Genomic DNA, 22,190 nt, shown 5'->3' with positions numbered 1-22,190 from the left:
TGCCACATCAGGACACAAAGTGTGTAAGGTTTCTGCTTGATTAAGCCAAGCCATTTTATTTGCTTGTCAATACCTAGATTATATTTTATTGTAGGGTGGCAGAAGCTATTTGACAGGAGCCTTGTACCCATGTGCTGTGAAGCTTGGAGCAGTTAATGATCTTTAAAAGCAGAGATTTCAAGGCAAAAATTTTTTGTAGGTATCTTTGCCTGTTTCTTCATCATGCTCCCGTCTCTCCCCACTCCCTTTCCCAGGAAAAAAATGATGAATAATGTTTAAGAAACCATTCTTTGCAGATCTCCATAGGAAAACTAATTATTTTAGTATTTTTGATGTACCAAGTCACCACCTACTACAGCAAATAGCTGGTGAACCTGTACATTCCTGTGGTCATGAATATTGCTTTGTGTACCTTACCAACTTTTAATTTAGTTTTCAAGGGCTTTTGAAGTATGTGTTGTATCTGTCAGCTGCTTTGCATAAAAGCCTTAGTGTTCTCTCCAGTTCCGTTAAAATACGGTCTTGCATAGTTGAGGATGGAAAAATAATAATAATCGCAGTATTCTTTGAAAGAGTAAATGTCAGTCAGCAGGGTGATGACTGTGATGTTAGCTCTCTGGTATTGTACTCTTGTAGCTATAAACCTTTTTATACATCATGAGTACTTTGCTCAGTGGGTTTTAGAAAAAATCAAAATATCAGAATAACAACACAAATCCCCAGCCACACCCACTGCACCAAAGGCTGGCACGTAACCTCCAGCATTTTGTCAAGGTGTGTAGATTCTATTTCCTCAGTCTTAAAAAACCTGGGCAAATTAACCCCAGATAGATAATCTTATTTTACTTCTTTGCTGCTACTGTGTACAGCCCCAGCAGATTTTTAAACCAGCTGTTGAAAATAACCTAGTTTAAGAGTTCACCGTGAACGTGAGGGATTCATCATTATATATTTACTGTCTGAGGCTGATATAGCTGTAAGGTTTTTCAGATTCCATTGATCTATTGCGCATGTTCCCTCCCTGGGTTGCAGGACGTGCTCCTATTTGCATAAGGCCCTGGGCAAGGTTCTTTCTTGCATTGATTGGCCTGTCCAAGGGAGCCTGATGTGCTCTCACATTGATCACTGTGTCTTTTCTTGGAAGACAGTGTTACACTGAGTTCATCTCAAACATTCTAGGGAGAAGGTAAAACTTTACTGCAGATGTCTCAATTTTATTCAGATGTTCCTTTGAGTATAAGCTTTTTTTTTCTCCAGGATAAGTTTTTTTTTCTTTTTTTCTTTTTTTTTTTTAATTTGGATTTGTTCCTACAGTCCTAGTGCAGTATAGCCTAGAATGCACTGAAAAGCTATGTTAAATAAAATCACCACTTATTCCATGCTGCTTTGTTTTGTTTTGCTTTGTTTTTTTTTTTTTTTCTTAAAATAATAATGCCTAAATTTTCCAGGAAAAAAAAAAAAAAAAAAAAAACTATTCTCTTTTCAAAGAGTTTGCAATTATTAGTAGAGTCTTAGTCTGGGAGTGTTGTCTTTGCTTAGATTAATATTGCCAGTTTGTAACTTGTGTGGTTTTGTACTGATATTTTCTACAGTCTTATTCGGATACTAAGAACTGCAGTTAGATTTTGGTTCTCTAGATCTGTACTTCAGAATGAATCATGCAGATAATACTAAGTTGCTAGGCAGACTGATGATTGATCATCTCTGCGCGTGCTGATCAGAGATGGCAAATACTTTCTTACAATGTCCTTGTTATTATAGAAGAGGTATGCCACAGGCTTACTTTCAAAAACCAGGTTTGAGAGCTGGTTCTTTGCACACCCTTACACAGGATGGAGCTTTTGAATGATCCCTGTATTCACAAGCCGCATGCAGGAGTACTGCTATCCACGGCTGGGGTTTCTGAGAGCTACGCATTTGCTTATGTGCCTAATGATGGAAAAGATGCCTGTTATTGTCATCCCTCAAACATATATCTGTAGCCTGAAAATGACTGGACTCATGGACTTTCTTGTAGGTGCAGGTGAAATGTAGTTGTACCTGAAGGGTACATAGCTCACAGGTAGTGAATAAGCTGGCATGTGAACTTTACGTAGATCATGATACTACCCTATGTTGCTGAAAATTAAAATGTTACAATACTGTTCCTGAGCATCACTGAGTTGCTCCTTAGTAATTTCCTAAAAATTTACAGTGGGTATTTTTGTGGATGCTGTAGAATTTTCTTAGAAGAAATAAGTATTCAGAGATACACAGATGAGATCACATTAACACCATTACATAAATTACACAGGGTTTACTTTATCACTTGGATTATAGTTTCATGTCTTTCACAGAAGCAATAATGTATTGCATTGTATTGCGATACTTTGGCTTAGGGAACATATTCCTTTGGTCATTCAGTAAAACAAAACTTAGATAAGTATAATTTAGGTAGCGTATATGAAATTTCATCTTCATTATCATGCAAATGCAGTGAGAACGTAACATTTCCCAAGATGTCATTTGACTATTAGGATCTTTAGAAAATGGCCTCTCAAAGCCACAAAGCTAATATTCCAGAAGAAAGCTATATAATGCCTAAAAATTGTCTATCCTTATTCAATATGAATAACAAATGTAATAGGACAGGCCATTATTAAAATGGCAAAAGAGTGTGCTGACCTATTGGTACAGAGGATCTTTTCTGATTTTTTCATCTATGATGAATTCTGAGCTTTCCGTATGTAGAGGAGGAACGTTTAAATACAGATTTCAAAACTGTACAGGAAAAAAAGTTGGATAGTAGCCGGAAATCTGTTCTTTTTTGTTTTAGTGTATAAATGAAATCAGTGCATATTTATACCGATGACTATTTTGCTATATGTAATAATGTTCTGTGTAAGTGGTATAAATACCGTATTGTCCGCATTGTGCACAGATTGTACATCTACAGTACTTTCAACTTTCTGTAAGCTGTCTTTTGCTGAGATTTGAGTCCATCAGCGTAGAAGATAGGCACTGGCTAAATATGAGCTAATCTCTTAAGTGGGGAGTGGAACTTGCTTTCTAATTTTGAAATGAAAGAAGAGTCTGAGTGTCTCGTAGCAGCCCATTATCAATGTTATTCAGTTGAAGAAAAACACTGGACTTAGTTGTGTGCCTGAACTATACAGGGCAACAAGACCCCACAGATTTCTGGTAGTAAAAGAGATCTTTTGCAAACAGATTCAATGTTGAAAAGGAGGGGCAGAAAACAATTGTTTGTAAGCAATTACAACGAGGAAAGGAAATCTGATCTCTTCAGGTGGACATACATTCTGGGGAGAAAAAAAAAAAAAAAAAAAAAAGAGTATTCAAAGCATGAATAACATTGTGCCGTTAAACAGAGTGGATGTATTTGAAAAATGCAGCAAATACATATGTAGGTGCTTCCAGAGCTTCAGATATGCTCTGTCGATGTTATCCTGTGAGGTTTTCACAGCAGATATTTGCAGCCCCAAGTTCTGGATTTGTTGAAATAAGTGTTTTGAATCGATGTAAATAACTGCATGGTTGCTGGGCATCTTCAAAGTCAAACATGCAGGAGAGTCCTTTTACTGATGGGGTCTGAATAAAATAAGTTACACAGCGTGAATAACACATTTTTAAGTTATCCTGAGGAAGATTCAACTTCCATGGCAAAGTGACGTTTTTCAGACATGGGGCTAATGTTATCCAAATAAACATATAAACAATGGAATTCCAAAGTCTGTAGGTTTTTTTGTTGTTGTTATTTTTAGTTTGTAAAATGGTAGTATTTTGAGATTGGAAAAATTACAGAGATGTCTGAAATGTCATCTCTTTCATGTCACTAAGACATTTTCATTTTACAAACATGTTACTAAAGATAAAAGGTGGTTCTGTGTTGTTTTGCTAGGGAGATCTTTTCAAAGTCCAGGTATTGCTAATGTGACAGACATCATGTAGCAATTAAAAATATTTCTCACTACTTCATTCCTACCTAAACATTTTTGCCCTCCATGCATCATATCTGATATCTGCCCTTCACTCAAAGCCTTTTGATGAATTAACTGGCAAACTTCCATCACATGTAAGATAGTCTGGTGCGTTTTTTGAGAGAGAGCTATGATGTGACATTAAAGTTTATTTATGCCTTTTTTTTTTTAAGATGAAATGGAGTGTTTAAATGATCAAGAACTCCCAGACAATTGTGATTTGATGCAGCACTCAGAAAAAGGCACTGATAGAGCTTCACAATCTCAGAAATATCAGAAATCCTGATTTTCTGTCACATTCGTTTTTTTGAGAAAAAATGGTTCTGGGTATAATACAGATAGTCTGCTTAGCACTAGATTTAGTGGGGTCATCATTTCAGCCCCAGTTTATTGCTGAAAGGGCAATGGGTGGTGGTATTCTGACTGAATAATACACAGCAAGGACAAAACAATTAGAATCATCCTGCTCTGCAGAGTCTTATGGTTTTCCCACCACCTTTTCTTTCTACACGAATAAAAGCAATTGCCCTGTTGAAGTAAAGACTGAACCCCTATTTGCTTGGGAAAAGTTGATTTTTACTATGTGACATAGAAAATAATATTATCCACATTGCATTGAATCTCACTTCTTTTGTATGCACTTGAGACATATTTTTATATTTTGAAGCATTCTGCTGAGTACAATCTAAGTGAAGTTTTTTACACCATAATTGTGAAGCAAGTGCTATAGAAAAAGAAATTTGAAATTTCAATGTCACTATATTTGGGAGATTTGCATGAAACTGTGGAAGGGGTAGCAAGTCTATAGTCTGTAACTGCGCAAAATTAAAATTAGTTATATAATGCACATTCGCCGAGACACCTTATTTTGAAAGAAAAAGTCTTTCTGCCTTCTGCTTCTCTTTGATACGTACTCAAGTAACTTTCTGCAGCTTAAAGAAATATCTCTAAATCAGGTAGCATGGGAATAAGCATTCACTCACATTTGGCTGGCCAGCTGAACATGCATGTGTGCCAGCATGCTGTGTCGTGCACATTATCAGCATAGAATTCCTGGTAAGTTCTAGCAGCCTAATTCCTTCAGCATCAGAGACGCATTGATGACCATAAAGGGAACGTGTGTCCCTTTCCCTCCTCCACATAGGTGATGGACCGTGCTAGGGGTGCACTGGCCACAAGGTTCCTCTCCTGCCAGTGACGCTCGTGCAGTGCATGTGCACACATGCTCATGTGTGCTTTGTGTGCATGCTTAGCATCCTTAGGCCAACTATGTGCACTGTGCAATTAGGGGATATGATTTAGTTAATTTTTGGTGGCCAGTCCGAATGGAGCTCTGTGTCTTGTATGGTGTGATGGTGATGCTCTGGGGCACCAGGCCACCTCGTTGTGCTTCCTGCTCCTTAAAACAGCTGTTTTTCCATCTGCAGCACAAAGAATAATTGGTGAACAACTTCTCATCTCTGTAACATATACACGTACCTTCACATTCCCCTGTCCAGTTTTGTTCTGCTCAGGTCGGCATCTTGGGGTAAGAGTGAAGTATGCTGTGTGCAAAAACATTAATGGGAGGTAGCCACAAGTACACCATCTGCCCTGAAACACAGGTGAAATATTGCAGTTATTATTACCGGCTTTTTCAGAGTGCTGAGTTGCTGTTAAAATCTAATGACGAGAACTTCTAGATCCACTTTTCTGTGGTTCAAATTAAGCCTAAATGCATATACGCCATTTGGAGATTATAATGAATCTTACACAATTAAAGTTTCATTTGCAATTGTACCCTAATAGTTACTGTATCTAAATACATATCTACTGTCATTCCCAACACTGCATTTCCAGTCATTTGTCTCTTATTTTCCACCTTCACTTTACACGGGAATCAATTTACAATGTACGCTGTAATCTTTTTGTAAAAGCCTATTGCTGTACGCTGCTTTTTTAAAATGCAAGGATGGGAATAAATGTCTATTAATGCTTTGCACGGAGTAAAAAAACAACAACACAAACATCTTGTGATTAGAATGTATTTATAAACAGTCGCTTTCATTTTTTATGCAAATGAAACGGGGCAGCGCTGTCAGGCTTCCACTCTTCCTTTTCTACGTTACTGTCAGCGTGGTTTCTTCGACACTCGGTGTGCCTCTCTGCGGCGCACCTGTACCGGTGCCATCTTGCTCCGCCGCTCTATGCCTCGTGCCTTTGTCTCCTGTTTTACTGCCCGCGCCCCGCCGATGCTAATGGCCGCGGTACGCACACCGCCACTCGCGGGACCGACAGCACATCCCTCCTCTTTGCCGAGGGCTCACGCAGCGGAACGGCGAAACGCGCCGACCCGGCACAGCAACCACACGTGCTGAGCTGAAGTTTCGCAGCGCGGTGCGTCGGAGGGGAATTTTGGGGCATGCTGGTGGAGTGTTTCTGTAAGCAAAAAGGTAATTCGCTAGGAGGCACTGAGGCCGTGCTGTGAAGCGACTGCTGCCGGACTGACGGTGCTCGCCTCCAAATAACGAGATAAGGGCGGAAAGCATCGAGACGAGGTGGGCCCGGGCAGGCCGCACGCAGACCCACGCGCGGAGTGGGCCCGGCCTCCGATGGACTCCGCGAGCCGCGCCTGCCCCGCGCCGCCGCTAGGGGGCACTGTGTGCTCGTCCTCGGCCGCCGCGCCGCCGCCGGGTCCGGGCCGCACGCAGCCTGCTGCTGGAGCCTGCTCCCGGCCGCCGCCGTGCCGCGCGTGGGAGTGCGGGGCGAGCGTCCTGCCCGGCCGCCTCCCAGTTGTTTCCCATCGGAAACATGATGCTGGAAAGCTGCGTTTGTGCTGAGCCGGGGTTTGGGTCCCTCGCCAGCTGCGCCTGCGGCCAGCAGCTGCAGTTGGCAGCTTTAGAAAGGAACCAGAGAGCGCTGAGGGCTTTAGTAATTTAATGGCACAAAGGTCGGGAGGAGGATGAGCACGGGACAGGAGTGGGAAGTTCACAATGCACATCTTCTGTGCCTGCACAACATATATTGACTGCATGGATGACACAAAGCTGTTCTAAGTTCAGATCTTTTTTTTGTTTTTATTTTCTGTGTATGCACTCTTTTACTTATGTTATTTGTAAAAATGTTGAATAATCAGATTAATCACATGAATAGAAGCATGTTAGAAGGTGTTATTTCACAAACATCATAAGGATGATATCAATGTTAGACTTGTAACCAAAATACAGCATTCTAACTAAAAAATACGGAACTCTGCTATCACCCCATTTGCGCCTTCCATAGCCAGCAGAGCTCGGTGGAGCACAGCATGCTGTTGGGATCGGGCGTTCCCTGTGGCTGTGGAGTTCAGCACCCAGGGCTGGAGCTGCGAGACTCAAAACAGTGTCTGTCCTTTCAGCAGGAGCTGCCTTCTGAAGCAGAAACCTTCATTCCCTGGTGCTGTCAGATGTCTTTTTGACTGTATATTCCACTGTTTAATGTTTCTTCCTGGTTAGCTGTTGCTGACTTTCACTTAGCGTGTACATTTCACTGGAGGAAGCATGCATAGGTGTGTGTGTTAACCACTGTTTTGCTTTATCGCTGCAGATGATCAGCTAGTCAGATGATAGGCATTCGCAGTAACCAAAGATTTGGGCAGGCAGTAGCTCTAACATTCACCTTTCTGAAACGTCATGATCTCATCACACACCAAATGTAATTTTTTAATAAACTTCTAAAGTACTGCCATAGCCATATCTGTAGCCATTAAAAGGTAGATCTATATAACAACAGATTATATGCTGTGCAGTGAATTGAACATATTTTGTACGAGTCCTGCCTTATCACTTGTAAATACCAAACAGATTATGAGCCATCTCCGTTACTAGCAGTGTATTTTAAGCATTACAGTGAGCACATAATTTTCTGAAAAAATTCTCCTGGCAGTTACTGCACAACTTCAGAGGATGGTGTAATAAGTTGGTTATAAATATGTGGATTTTCTAATTATTTCTGTATAATAATGTAGTATTTTTGGACAGTTTCATCTCCAAGGTGATGTTTAGTAATTGATCTGTCGCTTAACAGAAGCAAGCATTACCTAGTTTTTCTTTATTGGTTCATAAGCAAAAAGGGAAAAATGCTTAATCAATACAGAACAGCTCTTTTTGTATTCACCATTTTATAATTTGAAATCTTACTTTGTTAGTACTAACAGTCTATGAACAGTGAGATGCCAGAACTGCTATAATAGGATTTTCCCCCTCCTAGCAGGATGTTGCTCATGGCTATAGAAAGTTAATTTCAGATCCTGATACACTTGCATTAATTTTTGAGACATTGGCTGAGTGTAGTACAGTGAAGAAAAACATGAACACCACGCCACTATGCTGTAGCTAATCGTTTATTACCTCAAGCCTAAGGAAGCAGTGTTAATGTGCAGGCCACAATGTCTGGGGGAAAAAAAAAAAGTAGAAAACTGACAGAAAAGGTCTCCCAGTTTTCTTCCTGAGGGTTTTGAGAAGAGGACCAAGAAGGAAAAGGAGAAACAATAGCTTCGTCATGTCACAAAAGCCCATGTTCACTGGCATTTAAATAGGTTCTGGCATACTTGGGAGACCATGTTCACACATTCAAATAATATTTTACGACGAGACTACAATACTTACTGAATTATCCTACTTTTGCATAAGAAAACTCATCTTTATGATTGCTTAAAAGTGCAATTTCGATTTGAAAAGCAAGCAGTTTAGGTGCCTATCATCTGCGATATGCAGCATACCTCAGTAAAGCATTTATATTCTTTGGAGTATTTGCTGACAAAAGGAGCGTGTTGTCTCTTCACTTGCCAGTACGGGATCTGTTGACTCCACAGCTATGCAAAAACCTCTCATCAGCACCTATTTTAATCAGCAAGAACTTTACTATAAATCATTATCAGAAAAAGCATTGTGCTACACTTTTATACCAATACATTTATTTTGAAATTAATAGGGAAAAATAGTACAGAGTCTGTGCTTGAGATGGACTAATAAGCGTGCCCATGAGACTTTCCTTTTTAAGCACTAAATGAAAGCTTTTGCATTGCTAACAGGCTACAAAAGTTGCTTAGGTAATAAGACTCTTTTTCTCTTATCAGTAAAAAAGAAAAGGGGAGGGATGGGATGGCTCAAGGGATTGGTAATCAGATTACAAAGTCTTTCACTTCTAGGTCACTGGTTCAAATCTGCCCCCTGTTTAGTAGTGACCAAAAGCTGTTCCCAGCTGATGGCTTTTCAGTAGCCTTTGTGAAATGCATTAGTGATCTATATCCAATGTCTAGTGAAAATCACTGCGAGCAGTTGTGTTGGGAGTCTCAACTGAGACCCTTTAAGTAGGAATAAATGACCTACTCACACACTGAAGGGGTTGGTGTTTTATTTTCCAGAAAATAATTTTAATAAGTTAGTGGAGCAGCGCAGCTGAATCTGCACTGTCACAGCTGTTCTGGGCTTAAATAGCGAGTTCTGCTTCCCAGGACTTGTCACTATCGCTTCTCACTAGTACTGCCTCTAAAAATTGTTACCAGCTTTCTTAAGAATCAGGCTGCTATCCCTCAATTTGAGTTGCATGATATCACTCCAATTTACTTCCATATTAGGCTAAAGCGATACCATCATAATAGAAAGAAAAAAAAAAAAGAGAACTAAAAAGAAAATTACTAAATTTGTTCATCTTAGAAGAAATGTCACACTTATTAGTAAAATTGATTCTGACATATAGAGTGTGAAAACATTTTTATTGATGGTTTTAGTGCTGTATTAATGCTGTGGAAGCTATGAGACTGCAACTTTGGTAGACTCTTACTGCTGTATGTGTCTTACATCAGCAAAACATACTCAGAGAAATGTTGGAAGAGTGTTTTAAACTGCATTATTGAAAATGAGGGAAAACAGAGAATATTCCTCAGTTCCTGCAGAAGAGTCTTTTCTTGTGTACATTAGCTAGTGCCAGCTCTTGCTAAGTTTTATTGTCAGATATTTAAATGATACCTTTAAAGACTTTGCTCTTGTCAGCATTTTGAAGTGCTATTTTCCTTCAGGTAGGGGAATGCTAGAGGACAGTGGCTGTAAAGAGAATGTAATTTCTGGTTCATTAATACATGAACCTGCAACAACTGTTCTGTGTATTTGGTACATTTCCATGAGAATCACTTTGTCAGTTTAGAGGTGTTTTTTTAGTCTGCAGGGATTCACGCAAGCCATTATGAAACTGTGGCTCCTTCCCCAAAATTAAATAAAGAAAAACTGTATTTTGTTTGACACAGTAGGAATGCTGCATCTACGCCGCTGTAGATATTTTTGTACAGAGAGCAGAACTAGGTATTTCATCAATCATAAATGAAGCGTGGTTTGATCAAACAGATCGCATCCACCAGCTCCCTCATTACCTGCATAAGCTTCTGCCAGGACGGCAGTGGTAGCACTCAGCCTGCAAAGCACAGCGCATGTGCCTGCTGGCAGGAGCTCCGTTCAGGGCTTCAGGCTCCGTCCTGTGTGATGCTGTGCACTTGTGATGGATGTTCTGTAAGGCTAAGGATTTCTGTGAGTACCTGTTGTTTTATCTAATTCCCTTTCTTATTTTTAACTTTCATTGAGCACGTGCATCTGCTCTCCTGTCCCAGGCAAACAGGGGCAACTACGGGAGGTAGAAGATAGTGAGAACTCTTTTGATGGCTGAGGAGACGTAAGGATGGGAATGTCATTATTCTGGTCAGTGCCTTCAGAGACAAATTTGAAAAGAAACAAGAAATATTAACCATGTCAGCTGTGGGGCTGTGGTAAACATAGGCACATAGAACTATGCAATATCTCAGGTTGGAAGGGGCCCATGAGGATCATCGAGGCCAACTTGTGTGTCCACACAGCACTGCCCAACATTCAAACTCTACAGTAAGATTGCTGTTCAAATGCTCCTTGAACTCAGGCACTGAGGCCGTGCCCACTGCCCCGCGCATCCTGTTCCGTGCCCACCACCCTTTCAGACCCTTTCCCTGACCCCCAGCTGCCCTCCCCTAGTGCAGCTCGATGCCGTTCCATCGGGCCTGTTGCTGTCACACAGAGCAGAGCTCAGCTCTGCCTTCCACTCCCTGTGAGGAGCTGCAGCTGCTATGGGGTCTTCCCTTCAGCTTTTCTGCTCATTGTACACCAAGGGATGTCAACCATGCTTGACATGTCTTCCCCTCCAGAATCTTCACCATTTCAGTCCCTCTCAAAGCTAGTGTGATACCAGGAGGTTTGTGTCCAGAGCGGGAGGCACAGGTCAAAAAGTACAGGTGTGGAAAAAAGAAACTTCAATTAATGTATTTACATACATCCTAAATGCACCTTCCACAGATACCACGTGTCTTGGAAACCCACAGGACTCAGCGCATGCTGCCACCTGCATCTCTGTCCTAGAATCATATAATCATTGAGGTTGGAAAACACCTCTGAAATCAAGTCCAGCTGCTAATCTTGTGGACGTGGGATCCACACTGCGCAGTGCAGGGGGTGAAGGTGAGAAGTACCACTGGGCTTCATGAGGCCACTCTTTCCAGGAGTGAGGATTTGGAAGCCAGAGCCATTCCTTCCAGAAGTTCACACAGAGGTTACAGGGGGAAAAAAAACTAAACTGAAAACATTGGCTGCACAGCTGTTAAGCTCCAAACAGTTCCCTTTCAAGACTGCTGTGAATGTTCGCTCCTGTTCCACAGGGGAACTAACTCAGTGTTCCAGCTGCTACTTTAGGCCCACTGCTTCGAGATGCACCAGAAGTGCTTCAGGAACAGGCAAAAGGGCCGACTTGTGGGACGGAGCTCCTGAGAACAAGTTTTACATGTGCATGGCTGTTGTTGTGAACCTAGCCAACACTTTAGAAAACACGAGTTAACAGAGGTAACCTCCCTGTGTGGCATTCATCCTGGTGTGACTGTGCTTAGTGATTCAGCTTAGGAGTACCTTAACATGGCTGTAAGAGCCATATCACATGTGGAAGAGTGTGAAATGAAGCCTGTCTAGTGTGTTGGGTTGTTTAACAGAACTTTGGACAAAAAGGAAAAGAATTAAAGCTCACAGTTGCTTTTGCTTTTATCGTTGCTTATGAAACTTAGGAGATCAGAGGGTCATGGAGAATATCTTGCTAGTGATGTGTAATGGTTTGGAAATAAACACCAGGGGTGGCTCCATCTGCCTTTGATCTAACTAAATGGCTATTATGTATATTCTATTTAACTTATTTTAAAATTAGGCAAAGAGCACACAAGAATGCTTCTCTGCGTGCTAGATGCCTGAACTTCCAACTGTGTGCTCAGGACCAAACAAAAGGAAAATGGTTCTCTTTCAAGGAGCTTATCATTTGGTAGATATATAACACAAAGCAGGCACAAAATGCTGTGGGAAAGAGGAACTGACATTCTACTTTATCCCATTTTTTTTAACATTTTGAATTGTTATTGATGAGGGCCAGAATTTGCAGATTTCACACAGCGTCTTTTACTTGTGATTTTTATTTTTTTAAGTGGAACTTCTTAAGTCAGAAGCGATGAGCTCTTGGCTTAAAAAGATGGATAAGTAGCTGGTAGGCCTTTTTTACAAAGCTCATCAGAAACTTTGAACAGCATGTGCAGAAAGTTTAGCAGACGTCATTTGGGATATAGTGCAGGGGCATCTGATGGCTGCAGTCTTGTGGGACTCTGGTGAGCTCCCTAGGCTCCTGTCAGCACAGGAGAAAATTATTCAGGCCCGGCCTCGTGGCCCAGAGGCTGCAGTAGCCCTGGCTGGCTGCCTCCCTGCCCACCACTCTCCCTAGCCATGCCAGCCTGCCCTCTGGTACAGCCTGCCTTCAAGAGTGACCTAGTGAGTGTTGGGCAAGAGCTGCAGAGAAACTTTGGGCTGGTAGCCCTGTTGTAACCAAGAGTCAAATCCAACATTTTCAAGATTGTGCCTTAATTTCCTAATGTTTTCTAAGAGTAGTGTTTTATTTTCACTGCTCTCAACATGCCTCGCCCTTTGAAGCTTGTGCGTATGGAACTGTGGGTTACTTTGCTAAAAAAAAAAAAGCCTGCATATGTTAAGCAAGTATTTTCCTACACGAGAACCTGGGAATTTTCAGTCTGTATGCAGTATCCACTGTCCCGAAATGTAGACACTGTGTCTTTCATTATTCTCTTAGTGTCTTAAATGAGCCTCCTTGTTCTTCTGTTGACTCATCACTATCTGGCGTAACTTCTCTGACTAATAATGTGTCATGAATACTTGAGATGATCTGTGATATTTGATTAACCAGCTCTTAGTGAGGGCAGTGGGGAGACAGTAATGCACACTCTCTTTTAGGTTATTCAGCAAAAATCATGATGACACGATCATCATCAAGGCTGGCCCAGGATAACCAAGCACACCAGGAGGATAAACACAAAAACAGCATTTCTTAGCAACCTGGAGTGAGCAGGCTCTTACTCTTTTATCACTGGCAATGCTTGTTTCCCCTGTCACCCTGATTTCAAAGTCAGCTTGGGTCCAGAGGGCAACAGTGTGACCTCTCGTCTCATTGAGGTAGCATTCTGGTCCTGTTCCATTTCTATAGATGCTGGGATTGAAGTCAGCTGTTGGGGCAGTGCCCCTGCTCCCAGAGCTACCAAATTGCAGATCCAAAGTGCTCAGCATCTTCAGGGAGTGAGGCTGTACGCTTCCTCTGCTAGTAAAGCCATGCCAGACAGTGACAGGTGTGGGGCATGGACCAGACATTTAATTTTAATGTGTGCTAGTTACGAGCGTCTGTTCTGTACTTGGAATTGGAAGATCTTTATCTGAATCATTTGTCATATTAGATTAGTTATACATCCTTCCGAGTGCTTCACAAAGGCCTTGTATTTTTGAAAGATTTTGTCCTCTGTGGAGCCGCCTTAGCTGCTACTTCCTCATCTCTTGACAGGATGGAAAATGTTTGATATCTGGTAGCATGTCCAGTGTCTTATAAAGAGACCTGATAAAAATTTATTCAGTATTTCCCTCTGCTTTACTGTTTTTTCGGTCTTCGAAGATTTCAACCAAATTGAAGTGTGCTTGATTTAATTTGGTTTTCTGCCATGGATACACCCTTTTTTGGTGAAGAATCATGTGTGACAGCAGCATGTGAATGAGATTGAAAATGGAAATTGGTGCTCTACTTCTTTGCTTGAATGCAATAGTAAGTTTTCGTTTGCCAGTCCCCAACTGTGAAAAGAGATATCTTCACGGGTTTGTGTGACATCAAAACCTTCAGTTTATTTACCCTCTTGCCCAAACAAGTTTCTGTTTGGGCAGAAACAGCCCAAAGTTTCCCTACACTTTGCCTGTAGGGAAACTACTCCTCCCAGAAGTTTCTCAGAAACTGCAAGAGTCAAAGCTGAAGCCTCAAAGGACGGAAAGGATGAATGTTGTCTTATCCTCTTGCTGAGGTGGAAATCCATCTGTCTGTGTTTAAATAACAAGGGCATTAGACTTCATGTCCATCTGTGAAGTGCTGAGTTTAGCGTTCAGTTTTTCCTTATTTTCTAAATCAGGCCTTTTCAGAAAAAAATAACGTATATGCTGACTTGTATCCATTTAACAGAAATAGGGTCAACTTCTTAAAGTTCTTGCTCAGTGAACATTAGTAATCTAAGGAGGACTTGCATTTAAACTTACGCAGTTTTCTGTTTCTGTGAATATGTAGTAAAACATAAGCAAACTGAATATTTCATTGAAAAATGTGCCACAATGATATTTGCCTAAAACATACAAAAATTTCCAAGAACTGTTTGCATCAAAGCAATGAAGAAGGAATACCATTTTGCTCTGTTGCATTCAATACTTAATGCAGAAAGAGTTATTTGATAGTTTAACATTTGCTTAACTACTATGATTGTTCACTTATAGACTGAGTTCTGGATTTACACACTATTAAAACATGATAAAATTATTTTCGTAACTTACTTGAGGCCACGTTTTTCATTAGATATGAACCATTACTTTCATGATGGTAAAATATCAAAACAAAAATCCAACTGCTTCTATTATTTTATTTTCAAGACTTGTATATTGATGTTTTTGTTAAACACTGGTTTTCAGAAACTGTTTAATTAATTTGTTATCACAGAAAGTTAAGTATTCATTCCATATTTACATTTATCTCAGTAATATTCAAGAACTTGCATACTCAGGTTCAAGGCTTTTCAGAGGTTTTCACCCCACACAGTGCAATGGAAGAGTTTGGTAAGATAGGCTAAAAGTAAATGACTGGTTTTATTGGTCTGTATTACGAGTTGTTTAGAGTCAGAAAAGCTGGTTCGCTGCAGTTTAAAATAAATTGTTTGTTCAGCTCAAACAAATTATCTTAGGAAGAACTGTGTGAGAAGGACTTTTTTTCTGTCCAGCACCTCTTTCTGATTCTGATTCTGATTGATTGGCAATCACTCAAAGTAACAATCTCAGTAATACTGACCAGGCTTAGATCCCCAGGGCTGAAAGTTGCCATGGTGTGGTGTCTGGCTGAGCAGCAGATGAGCGTCTCTGAACTGAAACAGTCATATCCCTTGAATGGGTGGACCAGATAGACAGAGTTGGTAGCAGAATTAATGGCCCTGCTTCTGTATGCTGCCAGCTCTTAGCAGAGCCCAGGCAAGCTGCAAGCTATAATGGCTGGTCTGAGTTATCATGATAACTCATGTGGTCAGGTGGTCAGGTACCGGAATGGGCTGCCCAAGGAGGTGGTGGAGTTGCTGACCCTGGAGGTGTTCAAGAAACATTTGGACATTGTGTTGAGGGTCATGGCTTAATGAGAACTATTGGTGATGGGTGGATGGTTGGACTGGGTGATCTTGTGGGTCTTTTCCAATCTTGGTGATTCTATGATTCTGTGATTCTATGATGAAGTCTCAGGCACTGTTCAACAACCAGCACACATACAGCTGGGCAGCTCTGAAGGAATGTCAGTTGTATATCATCTGTACTGACTGTCCTTTTGATTGCTGGTAAACTGTGCCCATATTTGCTTCGAAATCAACTGAAAACCTAGCACTGAATGTGCTGAAAGAAGAAAAAATTCAAATCCTAGCTATGAGGTGAGCAAGGCTATGAAGTGCAATTTGTGCAATACTCCAGGCAACAGGCAGAAACAACAGAAGCACTTCTGTTTCCTAATCTACATAGATCTTGACCTGTTTTGAATCTGCCATATTTTAAACTTTCATACAGTTGTGGGTCTGGATGGTTCTGATTATTTCTGTCATTTACTGACAGTTTTGCTTTATTTTTATTTCGTGTTTTTTATTTTAAACAAGGCATGACACTCTAATCAAGGTAAACCAAGAAAAAGCAAAGATATGACCTACAGTATAAGCTTTTACTGGCAAAGATGTATCAGCTAAGAGCTTGAAAAAATCTTTTGCCACCCCAGCCAGGATAACTATCTTAGCTAAACCTTTAGCACAGGTTCTGCATAGCAGTTCCAACAGAGAAGTGCTTTTGCTGGCTTAGCTTGTGTCATTTGGAGATGCAGCGCAGCTTCCTGACAGAAAACCTCCTGCATCTCTATTAAGAGGACTGCTGACAGAGACACACAGTAAAGCCAGAGAAGCAGAGGATCTTCCATTATGCTGCTGGTTGAGGCATGATCATGCAGTCACAACTTCTGCCACTGCCCAAGTCCAAATTAGCTGTGAATAGAAAATGAGCTGCATTTTAGCAAACTAAGCCGATTTTTCAAATATGATTTTCCTGCAGCTCCTGTTCTGTGGTGGACATAACCAAGATACCTTTAAGCAACTTGGCTCAAGTATCAGATGCTTTTTAGCATTAGCTGTGCCAAGCACGCATTTGTGAATTTAGGCTACTTCCTGGCAGCATGAGTTGCCCTTGCAGAGCTCCACTAGCATAAGACATGGCCATTTATGAGCTGTTGTATTAGAAGCTAGCCAATGTCCCATACTGCAGTCAGCAGCTATATGAAGATTAAAAATTAAACTCATCATTTCCCGGTTGAGACAGGTGGAAGTCGTTCACCCTGCAAAATGTCGGCTTGTGGGGTTGGTTGGTTTTTGGGGGACAGGAGGAGGGGGACATACAGAGATTGTGCAGTTTTGGAGGTTCCTGTGCGTAGGAAGGAGTACCAGCTGGTAGACTGCAACCAGGCCTAGCTGATCCATACATCTGCTCCTGCCTTCACAGGAGGAGGCTGATGGCAGGCCTGGTGGCCACACAGTTCCTCACAGGGAGCAGAGGGGCAGTGCTGAGTTCTGCTCTCTGTGGGCAGCGACAGGGCTGAGGGAATGGCATGGAGCTGCGGCAGGGGAGGGCAGGAACAGGAGCAGGCTCCCCAGGGCAGTGGGCCTGACCCCAAACCTGCCAGCCTTCAAGGAGTGCGAGGACTCTCCTTGAGAGTGAGGCTGGGGCTCTTATACTGGAGGTCCATGAGTTCTTGCACTGTTCGCAAAAGATTACCAGCAGAATTTTGTGTACGAGATGGGGGAGAAGAGGGTTGGTCTGGGCTTTTGTTTGATAGTTTTAACTGAGCTATGCAAAAGGGAGTTGACCCCTGCACTTACTTTAGAAGTTTATGTTTTGCTTATCGTGGTCTGTTTTAAAATAGGTACTGTCTGGAAATTATCAGTAGAGGTTCTGAATCAGATATGAATTTACACTGGGAGACGTAACAAGTCCTGGACTCCACATTCTCTAGAACAGTCTTTTCTAACGTGTTCATACATTGTTACTGTTACAATGTGATTTATTGATTTAGAAAGCCGTCACAATTGTAGATGTAGCATCCAATAGGTCTTTGAGAAAAATATCTGAAAATACGTGGTTATGGTCATGCTGTGATTGTGTATGCAAATGTTTTCTTTTGGCCTTTGAAAACTGAGGAACCAAGTGCTTTGTCTACTGCAAGCAGGTATTAAGGACATCTGTGAGTAAATTAAGAGAAAATCATTCTCAGTGCTTATTGATAATGGGAACTAGTTTAACTTACTTTGGATTATGTGTGATGCTTGTTATATGCTGTTCTAGTATAATTGCTCTGGAATTCTTGTTCCTAACAAATGATACTTTATGAAAAATTGAGGATGTGCCAAAAAAACTGAGTATTTAAAAATTTCAGGAATTGCATCCAGGAAGCAATGAAAAGTCTGAGAATCACAGACTAACAAAATTGCTCTACAGATAAAAGAATTACATGCTTCTTGGTGAAGAGTAATCTTTCTGAGTTCAGGAAGGGTGCATCCTGACACCGATCTGTTACTTGGTTTGTATGGCACTGAGTGAAAGGAGAGCTGAAGAGGATCTTGAAAGGGTGGTCCTGCATTAAATTCCCTAGAGAGCATGCAAGGTTCTTAGGAATCTGCATATCCTTTCAAAAGTGTTAAATAAAATTTTCTCACTCACACACCACCCCTTGTGGGTGATTTGTTCTCTCTTCCTATCTACCATTGCTGTTACATATTTTACGTAGTCCAACTGATGCCATTGTGACCCAGCAGAATTTCTTCTGCACGTCTGGAAATCATTCAGTGCATTTGGACAGAGGCTTCCAGTTCACTTTCCTCTGAAAGGAATTCAGTTAGCACATGCCAAAGCCTCTTAAAACTCAAACTAGTATGAGGCAACTGGAGACAAAGGAAGTATTTGTGTCAAATTTAGTTTTGCTCCAAGCCAAATTCTTGTTATAGACATACCCATTCAAACCCAGTATGCACCATATAAATATCATACCACAACTGAAATTGCAGTGGAAGGCAAGGGAAGTAGATGAAAGGTTTTCTTAAAAGATGAAGAGAAAGTGACTTGTGGGCATTTTTAAAATATTTATCAATTTTTCCTAATTCCCGATTACAGGTGACTCAAAAGTGTTAGTATCTCATAAATACCAAGTAGTGGCAGTTGGTTTGATTGGACCCATGTAAGTACAGAAGGTATTTTTTTACCTGTCTACCACTGAAGAAGTTTTAATCTCTAGCTGGAACATGCATGGATTTTCATGTTTACAGTATAAGGCTTTCGATTCTCCTTTTAATATATTGATGCTCACGTTTGAGTGCTGTGCTGCAAAGCATACTGCATGCCAAAGTTACATCTCATCATCTATTCTAAATATCTGTATGTACAGTTAACGTATTACCTATGTGATAAGAGACAGTGTTTTATATGCACACACAATAGATTATGAAGGTACCAATTTTTTTTCATTACAAAGTTGTGGTAATTGTATAATATTACCTTACAGAAGGCAGCCATCCATCATTATGAACAACCTAGAAGTAAATAACTTACTAAATTGACCACTAAGCATGTCAGTAATATATCTGAACTTAGTGAAAGTTTTAAGCTTTAAAGGACTTCAGTTTGTGCTCATGGAAGTGGTTCAGTTGAACACTTGTGTAACACTTGTGCCTTGCAAAGAAAAAGGAATGAGTTTTCACCCAGTAGTACATAGACAACTTTCAGAGATCCTGAATGCTTCCTAAATCCTTATAGTGAATACTGCTCTAGGAGTATGCCTAGTGCAAGAGAATAAATGTGCAGTGATGATGCAATAAAAAAATTGCAAAACAAACTGTACAGTGACTACAAAATAGACAGAGACTAAGTAGAAATTTCTTGTTAGAAAACGTGTTCGAGAAAGTCCTAGAGGGGTGCAGTCAAAGGAGAACCTGACACACAAGTGTCTGTTTAACTGCTCTTGGTTATGAATGAATTTTTCAAAGAAGGAATGTTAGGACAGAGTAGGAACTGGACGCCATCCTATGAAGGGGTACACTGGGAGGTTACTTCCTGCAAAATCTCTTAGTGTTCTGATAACAATAAGTTGAGATTTAAAAACTGGAATTGAAGAAAAAATTAAGTAATTCTCAGGCTATGAGAATTGGGTTTATGTGGAACCTACTGATGTATAAAGAGTGTAAAGTATAAAATAAACTTCAGATTAATTCCCTAGGTCTTTATCTGCAGTTGCTGCTTCAGTTTAAAAAAAAAAAAAAAAAAAAAAAAAAAAAAAAGAGTACAATTTGTTCTATTGTAAATAGTCTGTGTTCTGTTAAATTGTCTTTGATTTTAGTATACCTGTTGTAAGACTGCACTGGCCGCATGGAATAAAGCTAATCCTGGGAGGTGTAAATCATGCACCCCTTAGCATCCTTCCTTTTGAATTACAGACTTGTATCAAATCTGAATACAGCTGGCTGCTAATTTTGCAATGTGTGTCAATGTATTTTACTGTAATAATTCTATTCAGCTCAATTTTTTAATTGTATGTGAATTAAAAGCTATTTTTAGTGAAGATGTCTGTGTTTTAACTCAAAACTACCAGTCCACAGAATCTGAAGCACTGATGCTTCTGTGAGCACTTCAGCTTCTTTTGTCTTCTCACAGGATAAATTAGGGTCCTTGCTAAGAGAATCTATTGTTTGAGAGGCACCTGGATCTATTCTTTGTTGTTATTATTAGTTAATATCCCACCGTAGCAGAGAATTTGAGCTGTTACAGTAGAAACTAAGTGACCCAGGTTTGACATGCTCTGTTGTGACATTTGTGTGTCACTTAAATATGGACACATTAGTCTTGTTTAAGTGAATGTTATATCCTTGATTCTTTCTCTATCTATTTTTTCTGGGTTTGTTTTTTCGTTGTTGTTTTTTTTTCAAGGTCAGTTCATAAGGGAATAGATATCTACCAAAACTTGCTTATTCTGGGCTGAACATAATGTCATGCGTAACTGAAGCTCAGTTAATCCCTTCGTTCCCTCTTTTTTCTGATCCCGGTACTTTCTACATTGCATTAAAAAATACGGTTTTTCAGTTATGTTGTAGATCTGACCTACATTTGGGGCCTGGCATAATCCTAGTGAGATTACTGTAGATGAGATACAGTGAGTCCAAGTTTTGACAAAATAGTCTGGTTGATGATTTCAGATCTGCCTGTGAGACACAAAACATTTAGTTGCGCTTCAGATGTTTGTACACCCTCAAGGAAGGTGATTTATAGTGTTGGCAAAGATCTTCATTTTGAGGTTCCACCTTCTTGAGGAGCTCCAGAGTCTCATCCCAAGTTTAGCAGAACCACCCAATTGCCTAAGGACTACTCTGGAAAAGTTATTATTCCATACAATTCTTGCATTTCATAGTGGAGGAAGTTATGCACAACTTTGTGTTTATGGTGAAATTCAGTGTTCAGTATCTGATGTTTGGCTGAAAATGGCAGTACCGTCTCACAGCTGAAAGAAGCCCAGCCTTTTACAGTAAATGCCACTTTGTCCTTAATCAGTGATTTTGCTCCCCATGCAAACACACCTGTAAAGAGCGTCTCATCCTCCAAATGTTGTAGATATTGTATGTGCCCCATGGGAGAGTATCTAAAAAAAAAATGGACATACAGACAGTCTTCACAGGAAGATCACTTTTAAGAGTGTCTCCGTATGTACTTGCCCAGAATTTCCTAAGATTAGCTGAATTTCTGAATCATGTAATGCTAACAGAACAGAAACATTGGGCAAGACAAACAGAACATTGGACAAGGCAAACATCTGATTTTACCTGGAGTGCGGAGATCTACATTTGTATTTCTTTTCCAGTAATGGTGAATACTTGTCACTTAAGAATAGCTTGACTACAGTTAATTTTAAAAATATATTATGTGAACAAAGAGAAATTCAAGAAACTTTCATAATGTTGTACTACCGTTGTGTAGAATTGGAAGAATGCTTCCTCAAAAAGGTTTACGTTTGTGGTATTTTGAAGATATTGGGAGACTGTATTAGATATTGATAAATGCTATTTTCACACTGAACGTCTGGGTTTAGGTGATTATTTTTGAGTTTCTGATGCAAAAAAACATCATCTGCATCCCTTCTGGAGCATTGTTTTTGAAAGTGCAGCCTGTATACTGATAAGCAGTTACTAGACCATGAACAAAGAAAGTCTGGCTTTAGAAATGTTGTATGTGTTGCCATTAATACAAAAGGATGCCAAAAAAACATTAACTTTAGTGTGGTATACCCAGTGATAAAGACACTAGCTGTGAAATGCTGGTTTTTTTAAGTATAATTCATTATACTTACTTTGTTCCAGTGTTACAAATTAGGGTCACTTGTGTCAGGAGATTAAAACCTTTTTGTCTCTCTTTGATATCAAACTATTCTTTTTCAGTCCCTTTTATCTTGCAGAGCAGTGCTGAATTCCACAGCATCTTTGTCATTTGTTCATGTTATTTGCAGCAATCGTTTAATTGG

General features: G+C 40.3%; 1 protein-coding gene across 1 annotated transcript in view; it reads left to right on the top strand.

Moving 5' to 3' along the window:
* Positions 1-22,190, top strand: part of ARB2A (ARB2 cotranscriptional regulator A) — a gene marked incomplete at both ends in the record, with an annotated part of 234,916 nt that overhangs the window by 147,974 nt on the left and 64,752 nt on the right. The gene's annotated exons all lie outside the window — the stretch shown is intronic.

The sequence above is a fragment of the Tetrao urogallus genome (genome assembly GCF_951394365.1).
Source record: "Tetrao urogallus genome assembly, chromosome: Z".
NCBI classification, from domain to species: Eukaryota; Metazoa; Chordata; class Aves; order Galliformes; family Phasianidae; genus Tetrao; species Tetrao urogallus.
Note: the sequence above shows the minus strand (reverse complement) of the source record. Positions and strands in the feature narration are given on the sequence as shown.